This window comes from Panthera uncia, chromosome F2 (genome assembly GCF_023721935.1).
Source record: "Panthera uncia isolate 11264 chromosome F2, Puncia_PCG_1.0, whole genome shotgun sequence".
In the NCBI taxonomy this organism is placed as follows: domain Eukaryota; kingdom Metazoa; phylum Chordata; class Mammalia; order Carnivora; family Felidae; genus Panthera; species Panthera uncia.
Window position 1 is genome coordinate 73925640 of NC_064812.1, and position 17908 is coordinate 73943547.

The 17908-nt window shown below is 41.3% G+C and overlaps 1 long non-coding RNA gene and 1 pseudogene across 1 annotated transcript; both read right to left on the reverse strand.

The window, feature by feature from the left end:
- Positions 1-232: 232 nt before the first annotated feature.
- LOC125924875 (uncharacterized) lies at positions 233-15806 on the reverse strand. Its single transcript, XR_007458605.1, has 3 exons — positions 15005-15806; positions 2431-2570; positions 233-1074 (listed from the first exon to the last, which is right to left on the reverse strand). It is a non-coding gene; the product is annotated as an uncharacterized LOC125924875 (long non-coding RNA).
- Positions 4525-5537, reverse strand: LOC125924873 (ATP synthase subunit ATP5MJ, mitochondrial-like; annotated as a pseudogene).
- Positions 15807-17908: the final 2102 nt, after the last annotated feature.

Sequence of the window (17908 nt, forward strand, 5' to 3'; positions counted from 1 at the left end):
ATGATCTCACGGTTCGTGAGTTTGAGCTCCGTGTCGGGCTCTGTGCTGATGGCTCAGAGCCTGGAGCCCGTTTCAGATTCTGTGTCTCCCTCTCTCTCTGTCCCTCTCCCACTCACTTTCTCTCTCTCTCTCTCTCTCTCTCCTTCAAAAATAAAAAATAAACATAAAACACACACACACACACACACACACACACACGAGAGGACAGGCCTCAGAGATTTTCCATATTGGTGAATGTCTCCATATGCCTGGAGGATAGTCCACTCCAGGCCCATGGGGACAGAAGCTTCTGCACTTGGGACCCTCCTAGGCTTTATGTACCTCTTCATCTGGCTATTCATCTATATCCTTTATAATATCCTTTATCATAAACTGGTAAACATGAGTACATGTTTTTCTGAGTTCTTTGAGGCATCCTAGCATATTAATTGAAGTGGAAGAAATGTTCCCGGGAACCTCCAACTTATAGCCAGTGGCTCAGAAGTATAGGTAACAACCTGGACTTGAAATTGCCTTCTAAAGTGGGGGAAGTCTTATGGGACGAAGGCCTGTCAACCTTAAAAGCAAAACAGCCAGTTATTTTACCAGCAGAATAAGTTTATTGAGGAATAGCAGAGAAATTGCAGTTCAGGACACAAAAGCTATGGCAAACCATAACACAGTTGAAAAATCAAAGGAAAAGAAGGTTACTTTGTAGAGAAGAGAAGGAACTTGGGAGGGGCTGCATGAATGAAATCCATTGGAGGAAAATGAGAGTTCAGGGTAGTGATGGTTTCTCATTGGGTGAGTTGTGGTATTTTCTTATTGGCTGAGCTTGTTGCTAGGTCAGGAGAAATTCTCCCTTCCTCCTTCTGAGGTGGTAAAGTAGGCTTCTTCCTGCTGGTATTGCATTTTTTCCTGCTGGGGTCTGTGAGGGACAAATGATTTGACATGAGAGCTCCCCTTCTGGTCTTCTGACTCCCTTTTAAATGAGGTTTCCTCTATTCAGTTTCACATTTCCCTCTTTTGATCAAGATCTTTCTTTCAAAGCATCGATTGGGAGTCAGGTTTTCCATATTTAGTGGTCTTGCCCCTCTGTAACAGGAAAGACATTTCCTTGTTGTCGTGTCCTTTTTTGGAGAGAAAGTACATGGCAGTTGGAAAACATGTAAGGCCACATTTGAGTAACAGAGAATGTTAGGAAGGAGAACTTTCAGGTACTTACCTAAAGTCTGTATCTCACCAAGACTGTAAATGTTAGAGATCATCTCAAAGCACTGAGCTAGCCTCACCCTATTGGGTGTGTCAGTTCTACAAAGGTTTGACAAGTAACAGGTACAAGACCTTAATTATGTAAAGCAATGTAAAAAATACTATGACAAATGCAGCTTGTATAATGGTTCTAGCCAGGAGCCCAAACCCGTAGGTAACTAGGTACATAGGTTAAAAGACCAGGAGTCACCAGATGAAATTTTTCGCAACCAATGGGCTTATTCCCTGATCTTGTGTAATCGAATTTCTACCTCTCCAGAGGCCTTTACCCATGTATTTGCTATTTGACAAATAGCTATAAGGCAGGATTTGCTATTACACAGACACCTTATTATTTAGCAAGTAGGTAATCAAGGGCTATACAGTTATCTAAGACTAGCCTAGCCAGTGTGTCAAGTGATCATAGTTGGGCTGTTATTCCTTTAGCTGTGGAATCAACTAGCTCTCTTAATGTGAGGGAGAGGTTTCTGATTCTCTTTCTTTGGCACTTACTACCATCTAGGGGAAAAAAAAACTCACCGTCATGTATGCTTCCCGGAAGCTCCTGTTTAAAGCAGCTCTGAAGGTTTAATGAGGGAAACCAATTGGAGGTTTCTTATTTATTATGGATGTTGACAGGGACAAACATCCCAATAAGTATTGACCTTCAATTCACCAGCTATCTAAACATTCACATGCCCATGGGTAATACTGTCTACCACAGACAAAAACTGAAGCCAGTTGGAGTGCAAAGAACTCCAGCTAAGGCCTGGTTCTTGATAGACCCTTCAGTTGGAGTTTCCTAATTGACCTTTGCAAGCCAGGGATCAGAGGAATTTGGATGATATTCCGTGAGGTACCATCCCATCCTAAAGGGATCTTTCTGAAAAGCCTTGCAGTGAGAAGTTAGTCCTTTTGCATTTCCTGTGAGTGCAGGGAAAGAGATCATGGGAGAAATTGGTTACAGGTAAGGCCAAGGGATCTTTGGCAACATGAACAGATCAGAGCTTCTGCTGACAAATCCAACAGTCAGAAAGGTTCCCCCACACACATACTTAGCAATGGCCTGGGAGATATAGATAACGGTGCTCTCTTCCCAGGCCAATGCCAGAGGAAAGGACATAAAGAAAAGAATAAAGGGCTTTATGTTTAGTTAAAGTAGAAAGTCCTAATCCATCAAATTTGGAGAAAGCAGACTACCTTGATGTCAGATCACTGTCCTCCTCGTCAATTTGATTTGGAAGCCTCCAGGACTTGCACAGGACTGGATGTCAGGAAAAACCTCCTTCAGATGTCCGATGTGCAGTCAAGGCCCAAGTCCCTGAAGTTTGGCTGCCATCCTGGTAATGGGAAAGACTTCTTATAGTCCCTTCCAAGGAGATTTAGGAGCAGTCTTCATTCTTTAGTGATTCCAAATCAGATGAGTGGGACAAAATTGGAAGTGTTAGGTTGAAGAGTTGTAGCCAGATATTTGAGGAAACCAGGAGAATTCGGGATTTCTAGTTTACAGGTGTATAGCCAAACCTCAAAGACAATTAACAGGGCTAGATTCTAACGTAGACAAAGGTGCAAACATATTTTTTCTCTCTACATGCCCCATCTCTCTACAAGTATCCCCATTTTTTTTTTTTTTTTTTTTACTAAAGATAAAACTAATTCGTTTGCATTAAACTTGGCCTGGTTACTCACACACATGTAGCAAAATATTGATTGACCTTGTAAGTTCTTTTTAAGACCGATTTGCTGGAACTTTTCACAAGGTGTCTCAGACTGAACTATCATCGCCTCTGAGGCCAGGAAGCCAAGTCAAGGACTGGCCGTCAGATTTATCTGAAATACCGTTTCAGTCAAAGTCTTGGTAATCTAGCCAGTGCCCTCAGTTGTGTCCTGTTACAAGAAGAAGAGATTTTTAATAAACGTATGCAAATAACTATCATGTCATGAAAAGAACACTCGAGAGTTTCCAAACTCTAAAGGGATCAGGTAGGCAGAAAAAAAATAAACGTGTTCATCTTTGTTTACAAAGGTATACTACTCGTTCAACTTGAATCTAGTATGTACAATAGAAATTCTTACCTAGTTTGGTTTTATGCTCTTCGAGGTATCACAAACCTATATTTGTCAAAAGTCCTCTCCATGAATCTCCTTGAAGCTCAGGTACTTTTGTGGGAACATTTTTGTAACAGCTTCAGAGTAAAACAATAGCGACCCATGAAAAGACTGAAAGATGCTTATTTTCAAACCCCTGAGGAGAGTTCATTATAACGGAATTGACAAGGAAATTTGGTTATTTCTGTGACATGCCACATTTGAAGATAATAATGGGAATTATGACTGATAACATTATACTAAGACATATCAGGTTTCCAAGAATTTCACACAATTTCTGGAACACTTACATACCTACGCAAATAAAACATAAAGAAGGCTTAGTATTACTTCTTTTTTTCATTTTAGGTGGGGGGTGGGGAGGGGCAGGTGGGGAGAGAGAGAATCCCAAGCAGGCTCCACACTCAGTGCAGAGCCCAGCACGGGGCTTGATCTCACGACCCTGGGATCATGACCTAAGCTGAAATCAAGAGTCAGATGTTCAGCCGACTGAGCCACCTAGGCTCCCCCTTAGTATTGCTTGTTATTTTACAATGCTTCCTATATAATTTAACACAGCAAATCAGCCTAATTAGTTTAACATCTCCCTTTTTATAAGAAGAGAGAACAAATCTTTTGAGATGTTCCAGAGACTCTCTGGAAAATCTAAACATTAGGTTGACTACAAAAGACTGTATTTCAAATTTGATTTGGGGGGGAAGTTTGTCAAAAATATCAAAAGGTTTTGACACACTTGGTCTAATCAGATCTAGGTCACCACGAAATAATACTCAGTTATCCATTTAACCATAGTGACAGCAAAAGACTTCATAGGCAAACATAGAGGATCACAGGGTTCTGAGCGAGATTTAGCTCTTTTAATATTGTGTGTTCTACTAGATTTAAGGAATCAAAGACCTGATACGGACAATAAATACAGGAAACTATTTTGACAAAAAGATCACTTGAAAGTAAGGGAGGGGCGCCTGGGTGGCTCAGTCGGTTAAGCATATGACTTCGGCTCAAGTCATGATCTCACGGTTCGTGAGTTCGAGCCCCGCATCGGGCTCTGTGCTGACAGCTCCGAGCCTGGAGCCTGCTTTGCATTCTGTGTTTCCCTCTTGCTCTGCCCCTCCCCCCCCCCTGGCGCTCTTTCTCTCTCTCTCTTTCTCAAAAATAAATAAACATTAAAATTTTTTTTTCTTAAAAAAAGGTAAGGGAAACCCTTTGTTTATAATTTCTTATGAAAAGGAGATCAACAATTCAAGAAAACTTTCAGTAGATAAAAGAAAATTTAGGTTTGGTTTTGCATAAGTACACTATTGATATCAAAGTTTCCTTTTAGCCTTTTAGCCTTTCAATTCATTTAGCTTGACCATGCATAAAATTTCTTTCTCAAGCTTCCTTTCCACAAGCCTTCTACAAGTTGTTTGCTTGTTTGTTTGTTTGTTTGTTTGTTTGTTTTTTACATTCAGATTTTGTCCTATGTTCTTCCTCTCTAAACGGTCTTGCTTTCAAACAAAATTACTTTCTTTTCCCTCAATAAAAATGCCTCACTATTCTCCATACTTCCTCTTATAGAAAACACACATCCTGCTTTCCTTGCATGTTTCCCTTATTATTTCCAGTAGTCTTAATTACATTTATTAAAATATATATGTTTTTTGCACCTCACAGGTACATTTATTCACACCAGAAAGGAAACAACACATCTACATATGTATAGCGACGTTCCATGGTCCCATCCAATAGGGCTCGCTGCGATTTGCAGCCAGCCTGATGTCCCATCGGATGTAAAGCTGGTTAATGATGACCACGAGCAGGTGGAGAACTCAAAGCTTTCAGAGCTTTACTTCCTTTATCAGCATTCCTGATTTCATAAACGATGAAGCCCATCAACCCCATTCCTACCCAAATCTACCAGTAAACTTGGCTATGGTAGGGTTTCGTGGGGACCCAAACATTTTCAACAAGGCTTTGAAGCATCACGGTGCAGGACACCCAGCTCAGGCCACCCCAACCAGCAAGGCCAACGAGTGGGAAAGGTGACTGAGGGCACGTCGTTTATTGGCATTCTTAACCTTTTGAACCCAACCTTAATTTCCAGTGAAAACTCACAAGTAAACAATGGTGAACTTCCTGTGACATCAGCTTTCTTTAGATTGGCGCATTTATTAAAATAGGGTAATAGGATATGCATAGGCCTTTTTCAGTATAGCACTAACCCATCCGAATATGTTTTAGTTTCTCTGTCACAAGAAGCCAAAAGTACATAAAACTGTGTTCATAATCAATGATTCAGTTTTATGTTATTTGGCAATGATCTAGATCTTTAATGACTATCTATCATCTGATTTAACTTAGCAAAACTCTAAGGTTTTAAGTTACCAAAAAGATTGGGGTAAACTATTTAAGTAGACGTGAATATTGCTGAAAAGTTCATTTATAAACTATTATCTTATATCTATTAATAAAGGATTTTTAATAATTATGTTTAGATTCGTCATGAAAATTATATGAGATATTAAACAGTTAACCATCATCTTAAATTATCATTTTTGCTGACAAAGTTCTAAGAGGCAACACGAATTCATCTGACCTTTAGTAAGCCTGAGTAGAATAAAAGTATTATATTTAGTGCTGAAAACTCTAAAAGCATGACTGTCTTAATTAAACCAACAAGATTAAAGCGGCTTTAATACTGAATTTTTTCCCTAAATCACATGAACCTAAAATTCATTTGGATTAAGTTTCTATTATATTTCTGAGAATTTAATTTATTTAAGTGTTTTGTGTTCTTTAAGCCAATTAAATAGATCTCTTTTAGAAATTAATTTTGAAAATACCATCTGGAGGTAAAAAATACCACACATCTACACCTCCACAGAGACGCACATGAACGTACAGACAGATGCAAACACAGACGTTATACCTCCCATTTTAAAATGTCTGCCATGAATTAGATACGATAATACAACACTCACGAATTATAAAAGGAATTGAATCGACTCAAATAACTTTCCTTCTTTCCTTCTCCTTCTGATAAAAATTGCTGTCTTTTAAAGATTGCAAAGTTTGCATATCAAAGAGATGGTCCAGGTAAGAGTTCTGGAGAACTCCGGAATTTTGGAGAAGACCCTGGGTAGAATCTTGACAGCACAAGGCACATGGGAAAAAAATGCGATTTTGGTTCCCTCGGCCCAATACGTACAAGCCTTTGGGATGAATAGGAGAGGCTTGGGGTTTGGTAAATAGGATTGGTGGGCTTGGAATTGTTTCCGGAGCCACACCTGTGGTCCTGCAAAGACTAAATTTGTACAAAGATACCCATTTTTAATTCATGGAAGAATTCAGTTGCCACCTAAATGATATCAAAGGCCTGGTGCCCCCATCCACCATTCACCTGTTAGAATGTTTTTCTTTCCCTCTGAGTACATTTAGCTTAGAGGAGAAGGCCTAACAACAAAATTCTATTGGCCTCCGAATACCAGCTTCCAATTTGGTCAAATTTATGATAGCAAAGTTACTAAATCCTTTCAAATGTCTTGTCAGATTTACCTGGGACAGACAGTACCTATTTCTGGCAGCATTAAATAATTCCATGGGCCCAAGAGACATCTTCCAAGAGGGTATAAAATGCATTCTCTTCACAAGATCTAAAGTCACTCCCAAAGATAGCCAAAAGGACTGACAAACTGTATGTCCCAGGCAGGCAGAAAGTCAAGCCAAGTTTGTAAAATGAGGCCAACAAGAAGGCAATAGCTACTCTGGGAAAGAAAGTATCAATAACGAATCAATCTGGATTTGGAAAGCAAGGAACAATGTGAAATTTTATTTTCCTCTCTTGACTGGGCTTAGAAGTTAATCTATTTACAAAAGCTTGCAAGAATCCTCCCTGGTTTAAGAAATTCTTTTTTTTTTTAATTTTTAATCTTTATTTATTTTTGAGAGAGAGACAGCATGTGAGTAGGGGAGGAGCAGAGAGAGAGAGAGGGAGACACAGAATTGGAAGCAGGCTCCAGGCTCTGAGCTGTCAGCACAGAGCCTGACGCGGGGCTCGAACTCAAAAACTGTGAGATCATGACCTGAGCCGAAGTCGGTTGCTTAACCGACTGAGCCACCCAGGCGCCCCAAGAAATTCTTTAACTATGGCTCCCAGTTTGGCCTTTGACCAAGGAGTAAAAAATACCTGAGGAAGACTATCCATCACATTGGGCGGTCTTATTTTCAAAAGGTAGCTGTTTAATAGTCTCTTCAGAATGGAAAGGCAATTTTAGACAATTTTGGACTGAGTACTCAAATAAAGAAGGTAAAGGGGAATTACAGCCCCTTTAGTCAGTTCTATAATCTTCTGTGTGTTATCCTTTAGGTCTTTAATTTTTTGTTGGTTTTTTGCAATGAATCTTTTAATGAAAGTATTACGAAATTTTGCAATCTTTTGGAGGCTCCTGCATGCCAATTAAAATAGGTATCCTATTCTCCTTGTTTTTCAATTTTGGAGATGCAGCTGTCTAATTTAGTTTTGAGAAAAACAAGTTTAGCAAGGTAGAAAGTTCCTCATAATGGCCATTGAAAATCTAAATTATCTTTAGTTAAGCTGGACCATTTAGTTAAGAATGCCCATGAGGAGGCACTATAGTTTTTAAACATTAAAACCAACTGGGACCCCTGCAGGGTGGAGTCTCCTCAAAGTATTCAGAGGACTGGGATCCCATTACTCATAACCAGAAGCTCACAAAAACAAAAAAGTACTCACCAGAAAGGACAAAGCCTTCATGAAAACAAAAAGGACAAAGCTTTTGAACAGATCCCTAAATAAAGCCTGGAGAGCTTAAAACATGAGAGTAGAGCTTGGCTCAAACTCCAGGGTCAGTGACAAAACAGTGAGCTCAATGGCCTCGGTGGGTATTGACAAGGGTCTGCTCACCAGCCTTGGAGCTGTTGAGGTCTTTTCTGGATCCCACTTCTATGACACCAAGCAATGCCAACCTTAAAGGTAGAACAGCCAGTTATTTTACCAGCCAAATGGGTTTATTTGGCAACAGCAAAGGAACTGCAATCCAGGACATGCAAGCTATGGCAAACCAGTGGCAAGTCTGGAGATCAAAGAAGAGGAGAGAAAGCAAGAGAGTGGGGAGGGGCCACATGCCACATAAAACTGTAGTGTTATTTAAGAGTGGACTCACATTGGGGCACCTGGGTGCCTCAGTCGGTCGAGTGTCCAACTTTGGCTCAGGTCATGATCTCGCAGTTTGTGGGTTCGAGCCCCGCGTTGGGCTCTGTGCTGACAGCTCAGCCTGGAGCCTGCTTCGGATTCTGTGTCTCCCTCTCTCTGCCCGCCACCCCCCGACTCACTCTCTCTCCTTCAAAAACAAATAAGCATTAAAAAAAATTTTTTTAAAGAGTGGGCTCACATTAATCAAAACTATATAAGCTAAACTCTAGAGCAACCATTAAAATTTTCTAAGAAGTATAATTGACCCCCATGAGGAGATAAAATAGAATTATATAAAATGTTCAATTAAACTAGAGAAGGCAGAAAAAGATGGAAGAAAGAAACGAAGGACAAGTGCAACAAGTAGAAAATGCTTGATTAATCTACATAAATAATCACTTTCTTTTATTTACTTTTTGATGTTTATTTATTTTTTAGAGAGAGCACAAGCAGGGGAGGGGCAGAGAGAGAGGGTAACACAGAATCTGAAGCAGGCTCCAGGCTTTGAACTGTCAGTACAGAGCCTGATGACGGGACTTGGACCCACGAACTGTGAGATCATGACCTGAGCTGAAGTCGGACGCTTAACCAACTGAGCCATCCAGGTGCCCCATAGATAAATAATCACTTTAAATGTGATTGGTAAATGCACCAATTAAAAGACAAAAATTTACTAGGTGGACTAAAAAAAAGATTCAACTATATATTACAAGAAATCCACTTTAAATATAAAGACACAGGATAAAAGTAAAGAACTAGAGAAAGATACACCATACCAACACTAATCAAAAGAAAGCTGGACTAGCTATGTAAATTTCATAAAAAGCACACTTCAGAACAAGGAGGTTTATCAGGGATAAAGAGAAGCATTACCTAATGACAAAGGGTCAATTCTCTTTGAAGACATAACAATCTTAAATATGTATGCATCTAACAACAGAGAATCAAACTACATAAGCCAGAAACTGATAGAGCTGAAAGGAGAAATAGACAAATCCACTATTATACTTAGGGCTTCAATATCCCTTCAACAGTAAGTGCATAGATAAAGCAAGTAGGAAATCAGTAAGGCTACAGATCATCTGGATAGCACTATCAACTGATCTAATTGGCATTTATAAAATACACCATCCAACAACAGCAGAATATATATATTCTCCTCAAGCTCATCTGCAACATCCACCAAGAGAGATGACATACTGGGCCATCAGATACATTGTAACAAATTTACAAGAATGGAAAACATATAAAGTATGTACTCTGACCAAAGTGGAATTAAACTAGAAATCAATAAAAGAATATCTGCAAAGTCCGCAAATATTTGAAAATTAAACAACACACTTCTAAATAATCCATGAGTCAAAGAAGTCTCAAGGGAAATTAAAAATATTTTTATTCTAAATGAACATGAAAATACAACTTACCAAAACGTAAGTTTGGCTTATGTGCCAAAATACATGGCATGCGGCAAAAGTAGCACTTAAAGGGAAGTTAACACAAGTCAATAACCTGAGCTTCCACCTTAGGAAATCAGAAAAGAGAAGAGCAGTTTAAACCTCAACTTTAAAGGAGACAAAATGGAATCATACAAAATACTTGCAACCAGAAAAGGAAGAAAAACCAGCAAAATTGATGTCTCTAGTTGTCCTAGTATCTGGTAGAAAAGTCCTTGATGCATTCTTCTTAAGGTTGACTTAGATTCTCATGGAACTTAGACCTTAATTCCTCCATGAAATTTTTAGAGCCAGTGTATAAAACCTCATTTAAAAATCTAACCGGATTTTATTTTGGTATTGAGCAATGAACCCGTTTATTGAGTGATGGGAAGCCTGGGAGTTTTAAATGGCCCAGGATAAGAAAGCACTCTCCAGCAGAGTGGTGGAAAGATGGGCTTCTTAATTAATGGAATTAGAACAACAGGAAAACAGGATACCATACACTACAGTAGACTAAACTCCAAATAAATAAAAGATGTAAATGCACTAGAAGAAAAATATGAGAAAATTCAATTCAATTCACAAACTCAATTCGCTAAGAAAAACATGAGAAAATTTAATTAAAAATACATAAAAGTATTAAAAGGAAAACATGAGAAAATGCAAATAGAGCCTTGGAGTAAGGAAGGCCATTCTAATTAAGACTAAAAATCTAATGGGGTGCCTGGGTGGCTCAGTCGGTTAAGTGTCCGACTTTGGCTCAGGTCACGATCTCACGGTCCGTGAGTTCGAGCCCCGCGTCGGGCTCTGGGCTGATGGCCCAGAGCCTGGAGCCTGCTTCCGATTCTGTGTCTCCCTCTCTCTCTGCCCCTCCCCCATTCATGCTCTGTCTCTCTCTGTCTCGAAAATAAATAAATGTTTAAAAAAAAAATTTAAAAAAAAAGACTAAAAATCTAATGCCTCAAAGAAAAGGCTAATGAGTCTAAATAGATAAATATAAAAACCTTCCTTATAATAACAAACAAAACCACTTTATATTCCCTTTTAAAAGAATGTGTACAAAGTTTCTTCAATAAGTATAAAGTTTATATACTTAAACACTTAAGGTTCAATAAGTGTTCGATAAGTTCAATAAGGTTCAATAAGTCTTTTGGTATATACAACTTATCAAGTGAAGAAAGTTCCCTTACATTCCTCGTTTTCCAAAAGTTTAACTAAGATCATAAATGAATTTTTTTTCAATTTTCTAATATAACTTGTATGAAACCAGAATTATCTCCTCCTTGAAAATTCTATAAGCTGTACTCATACAACTGCACAGGCTTGCAGGTTTTGAGAGGGAGGGTCTTCGACCAGCATTTTCATATATTTAGTTCTTATAGGTTGATCCAGATTCTCTGTTTCTGCTTGCATTAATTTTGCCATTGTATCTCTTTCTAGGATAGTAGCCACATCATTTAAGTTTTCCATTATCCTGAAGCATATATCACATCTAATACTCACTTATTAATTCTAAATCTCTTTGTTTCTGTCATTGTTTTTCCTTATTCTGTGTTACAAATGACACAGAGTCCCTTTCTTTCTTCTACACCCATATTACCTTTGTTTAGAAGCTGAGGCTTTTGTATTGTATTTATTTTAATATCTACTTTTTTTTTTCCCCTAGAAAAAACAAATCGGGCTTGGGATTTGCCAAAGAGGCTGCCTTTCTAACAGAGATGTTCCTTGTCGAGGCTCCCAAGGCAAGTAGCATGGCCAGGCCATGAGGCTTATTGGAAGCTGGGGTGAGGGTGGAAAGTACACGGAGAAAGATTTGAAATTCAGAAAGGAGGTGTGAGACTTAGAGATCAGGGTGGCAGAGATTGTTGTGGTGCAATTTTATCACTTAATGTGTCAAAAGTAATGTGTCAGCTGAGGCCTCTGAGTTTGGGAACAGCATTGTGTCTCTGACTACTCCCAAATTGCACAAAATTTAGTGCAAACGTTACAAATAGAAAGCCATCACTCATTGCTGATTTTTTTAAGTTTAAATTCAAGTTAGTTAACACACCGTGTAATCTTGGTTTCAAGAGTAGAACCCAGTGACTCTTCTCTTACGTATGATACACGAATGCAGCCAAGTCGCAGGATATAAAAATCAGTGTACGGAAATCGGTCGCGTTTCTATACACCAATAATGAAGCAGCAGAAAGAGATACGAAGGAATTGATCCCATTTACAATTGCACCAAAAACCCTAAGACACCTGGCAATAAACGTAGCCAAAGAGGTAAAAGATCTGTACACTGAAAACTCTAGCGAGCTCGTGAAAGAAATTGAAGAAGACACAAAGAAATGGAAAAACATCCCATGCTCATGGATTGGAAGAACCCATTGCCGATGCCTAAATTGGGTCTGAAGAAAATGGGCCAGTCTTCAACACTCAGATTTTACATGCATGTGAAAATTCTGGATTGTAAGCCAAAGTAATCAGAAGGTATTGCATGGCAACGTGCTTTGGCAACAGCCCGCCTTGGGCATGTACCTCTCCTCTTGGCCCCGCCGCCAAGATAACTATCTGTGTTATCTGCCATCGTATGTAAACATTCACATTTTTGGCTCCTGCTAGAACAGTGTCTGCGAATGTGGTCCCTTTGCAGTCATTATGGACTCATCACTCACCATGTCCTGCATTTACACACACCCGCCATGTCCTGCATTTACACAGTCACCAAGGCACCATCCATGTTGTCTGCCCACACCTGATCGGTGACAGTTATCAACCTGGAGGCTTACAACCTGGAGGCAGAGAGGGAAGGAGGCAAACCATAAGAGACTCTTAAAAACTGAGAATAAGGGGCGCCTGGGTGGCTCAGTCGGTTGAGCGTCCTACTTCGGCTCTGTCACGATCTCGCGGTCCGTGAGTTCCAGCCCCGCGTCAGGCTCTGGGCTGATGGCTCAGAGCCTGGAGCCTCCTTCCGATTCTGTGCTTCCCTATCTCTCTGCCCCTCCCCCGTTCATGCTTTGTCTCTCTCTGTCTCAAAAATAAATAAACGTTAAAAAAAAAAAAATTAAAAAAAAAAAACCTGAGAATAAACTGAGGGTTGATGGGGGGTGGGAGGGAGGGGAGAGTGGGTGATGGGCATCGAGGAGGGCACCTGTGGGGATGAGCACTGGGTGTTGTCTGGAAACCGATTTGACAGTAAATTTCATATTAAAAAATAATAAAAAAGAAAAAGAAAAAAGGAAGTTTCAAATATAATAAGTATAAAAGAAAAACAAAAAACAAAAAGAAAAAGAAAAAAAAAACAAACCTGGACGCTTATAACGAGCACTATCCAGACCCTCAGTTTTGAAAATATCATATGAAATCAGAGCTTGATACTTGCCCTTAAATTTAATTTTTCATTGTAGTGAGAATTGTTTAAATGTATTGCATTAAAAATTACATTTGTAGTGGGGCCTGGGTGGCTCAGTCCGTTAAGTGTCTGACTCCTGGTTTTGGCTCAGGTCATGATCTCACAGTCATGAGATCGAGCCCCAAGTCAGGCTCCGTGCTGGGTGTGAAGACTGCTTAAGATTCTTCCACTGCCCCTCCCCTGCTTGTATTTGCGTTTTCTCTCTCTCTCTCTCTCTCTCTCTCTCTCAAAAAAAAAAAAAAAAAAAGTTTCTAAGACTCTTACGATGACAAGTAAGAAGTACCTAATAACTGACACAAGGCTTTCAAAAATAGTATAACAAATTGTGTACAATCCAAACTACACAAAATAAAATTTTAAACAGTTTAAAACCATTTGGAGAGGACCTTATAGACATGTCCTGAAATCCCCTCAGGTGTTGCCTCGACGGGTAATGTGACTGAGGGTGATTTTTTGTGTGCTTGCCTTCTCTTTCCTGTGTCTTTCAAATTGTAATGAGAATGTCACAGATGCTCTCGGTGCCGCTCAGATCTCCCTTACCCCCTAGGTGCCGCTCAGATCTCCCTTACCCCCTACACCATCCCAGCTGCTAACAGCTGGCTCCTGTCACCTTCTCCCCAGACTCCTCCTCACCTGACTGGTTGGAGACAATCACGCACCTCAGGGCCTGTGTTTGTTTGATTCCGAATTCAAGCAAGACGAGGCAGTGTTCCAAGACAAGCTCCAGGGTGCCCCCTCCAACCAATGTGGATCCAGGCAAGGTAGCTTTACTTGCCCACGCCCTCACTTAGCTCTTTCCCATAGCTTCCCTCACTGCCTTGCACGGTTTTAGCAACCAACCCATTCACTGAATGCTGTGGAAGGCCGGGAGTTTTACGTGACCCAGAGTAAAGGAAGGGCTCGGGCCACAGAGCTTAATGAGCGGTGGTGTTGGCAGGCCATTTGGACATACGCTTGAGTTCTTCCCAAGTTCACACACTTAAATCTTAAACCCCAATGTAATAGTATTTAGAGGTGGGGCCTCTAGGAGGTAAGTCGGTCTTGAGGGTGGAGCCCCCGTGACAGAGGCTTGTAATAAGAGGACGAGAGCTCTTGCCCTTCTTCCCCATTTCCCTCCCTCAAGCTCCCCCCTCCCTCTCCCTCTCTCCCCTCTCTACCCCTCCCCTTCCTGTTCCCCCCCCCTCCCTCACTCCTTCCCTCTCTCTCTCTCTCTCTCTCTTTTCCTGCCCCAGGAGGATAAAACAAGAACCAGGAAGGGCTTCCTCATGAGACAAGACACAGGATCTGCCGGCCCTTTGACCTTGACTCCCCAGCCTCCAGAACTGTGAGAAATAAATTTCAGTTGTTTACGCCACCCCTCTACGGTGCATGTTCCATAGCATGCCAAGCTGACTGACACGTTTACCCGCCAGGTTGCCTCATCCCTGATGTGGTAAATTTCAAGATCGCTTTCTGACTGCAATCCGCTGTCCCTGGCTCACCCTTGCTTCCATCCTTGGCCCCTGCTTCAGCAAGTTCCTCCCATTCCATCCTCCTATATTCCTTCATAATACTGCCATCAGAGAACTTGTTTTTTTCTTTTCAGTCTCTTACTGACAACTGGCCTCCTTGGGAAGAACTTCCTTCCGGGTCACTCACCTTTCTTTTTGTTCTTCTTCACGCCCTTCTTCACCACCTCTGAAACGCGGCGGCTCCCCAGGGATTTTTTTTCTTGTACGACTGCAGTCTTCGCTCTTGGTACCTTCCTTGGTTAGGCAAGTCTAATTCATGAAACAAAAATCACCATCGCCTCTTACTTGTCTAGCAACCGCAAACAGGCCCACGGCTTCCAAACGGGCGTCCGAGGTCCAACTCTTGCCCCTAAACTTGCAAATACAAAAGCCTGACGATGTCTACACCAATCTCTCCCTACAAATACACGGGACCTTCCTCCCCTGCAATGGCAGAATACTGTGGGTCTGTAGGTGGAACCACCCTGGAATTAACCTCCATTCTCCCTCAGTAATACTGAGTTTCCCAATAATCAGATCTGTTAAGCATTCAAGATATCAACAACTGAAGGAAACCAGAAAAAAATTTTTTTGGAAAGAAGTCAATATTTGGGGTTTTTTTAAGTTCATCTATTTATTTTGAGGGAGAGAGAGTGCGCAAGCAGGGAAGGGGCAGAGAGAGAAGGAGAGAGAGATTCCCAAGTAGGCTCTGCGCTCACAGCGCAGAGCCCAATGCAGGGCTCGAACTCACGGACGATGAGATCGTGATCTGACCTGAAATCAAGAGTCAGAAGCTTAACAGACTGAGCCACGCAGGCGGCCCAAGAATTCAATATTTGAAATTGCACAAAACGAAAAGCCTCGCTGTAGGAAAAATCTGAAAAGCTGTACTTTGCTGAATTTTCTCATGCTCGTTATATGTTTATTAAGGATTTTTTAAAATTCTGTACAGTGAGACAGCATAATTGTTTTTAATACTTAACAGTCCTGAAGATCTTAATCCAGGCCTGTCCTTCTCGTTTACCCCCAGCTAATCTCTACTCCCTGACAGTTGAGTGTTCTAAGTGCCTCTGGAAACCCCACTGTTCCCCACAATGCCCACACCCTCGTCCTTAGCTGCCACCACCCTAAGTCAGGCTCCCCTCCGTTCACCTGAAGTTGTATGAGAATGTTCTCAATGATCTCTTCTTCCCACAGGACCACTCCGCTGGCTCCTCTCCAAAGCAATTTCAAACCCATCTCAGTCCCTAGCAACCAACCAACAAACTAACAAACAAATAAGTGAAGCGGAACAAAGCAAAACAAAATAACCCTTGATCAGCGGCATCGCATGGACAAAGGACAAACACCGTCGCACGACTCTCAAAGTTGTCCTGGTATTTCTCAACTGTGACTTCCTGACCACGGTTATCACATGCGTTTTGGACACTTGAATTTTCTGGAAGGGGGCCCAGGATCCACCTACTTGTCAGGCTTCCCAAGTGCAAACTATGAACACTTCTGTCTCCCACCCAAGCTCGTTTCTCATTACTCATGGACTCACCAGCAAAAACAGTGTTTCCCAATCTCAGATGCTTATTAGATTCATCTAGGACATTTCTTTTTTTCAACAGCGTACCCAGGCGTCTCCAGACGAATGGAAGAAAGCTATCTGGGAATGAAGTCCAGAAACCGGTATTTGGAATGCCCCAGGTGAATCCCTTGGGCAGCCAGGATGGTGAGCTACAGGCAGGATTTAAGGCTGAGCAGCTCTGAAAAGCAAAGACACGTTTGTGGTGGACCTCACCTCCTTTCCTTTGCTCATAACTCCCTCTACCTGGAATGTAGCTCTGCCTGGATATTTGCCGAGCCAGTGCCCCTTAAGACTTGGCTAAGATAATGGTACTAATCCCAGGGAGCTCTCCCACACTCCCTCCCACAGACTGGGTTTGGGCCACTTTCTCTGGAGTCCTGTAACACCAAGGGCATTTCTGTCAGACTGTAATAAGCATGATTGCGGGGGCGCCTGGGTGGCTGATCTCACTGTTCGTAAGTTCAAGCCCCGCCTCGGGCTCTGTGCTGACAGCTCAGAGCCTGGAGCCTGCTTCACATTCTGTGTCTGTCTCTCTCTGCTCCTTCCCCGCCTGCACTCTGTCTCTGTCTCTCAAATATAAAAATAAACGATAAAACAATATGTTTAAAAAAGTATAATTGTACACACAATATAATCATTTCTCTCTGTCTCCTCCAAATAAGTTTGAGTTCTTTTTTTTTAAATTTTTTTAATGTTTACTTATTTTTGAGAGAGAAAGAGAGACAAAGCATGAGTGGGAGAGGGGCAGAGAGAGAGAGGGAGACACAGAATCCGAAGCAGGCTCCAGGCTCCTAGCTGTCAGCACAGAGCCCGACATGGGCTCGAACCCACGGACCGCGAGATCATGACCTGAGCCGAAGTCAGACGCTCAACTGACTGAGCCACCCAGGTGCCCCAAGTTTGAGTTCTTTAAAGGCGAAGAGCATAATTCATGCATCGTTGTTGGCATCCCGTGAGCTTAGCAGCGTGTGGCACGTAGTCAGTTGTGGACAAAGAATTGTTCAGTGAGTAAATGAGTGAACGACAAAAGGAACGGCTTGCTATTCTTGATAAAGTAGTGGATGGGCCACCTTCCTGGAAAAAGAGTCCTAAGGCGATGTTAAAATACTGGAAAGAAGACAATATTTGAGACTGTAGCTGTGAATTGCCAAGTGATGAGCAAAAGAATTGAATTTTGCAAATGTATTAAAGTATGGGAATAAATGTCTTTACTGTATTTAAAATATTGGCTTAACCAGGCAATCCTATGTGCAAGGTACTGGGGTGCCTCGGGACTGTATGTATGTAATTAGGAAAGACCCAAAGAGGATTTAGTTACTATTGTAGTGGACTGTCAGCCCTTTACACCTTAGTGTAAATAAAAGTTTGAAGGTAGAAGGGTGCCATCTACTGAGAAAATGGAGCATAACAGAGAAGTGAAAGCTTCAGAGAGTTCTCGTTTCTAAATTCTTCCTTAGAAATTGTCCGACCTAATTTCTT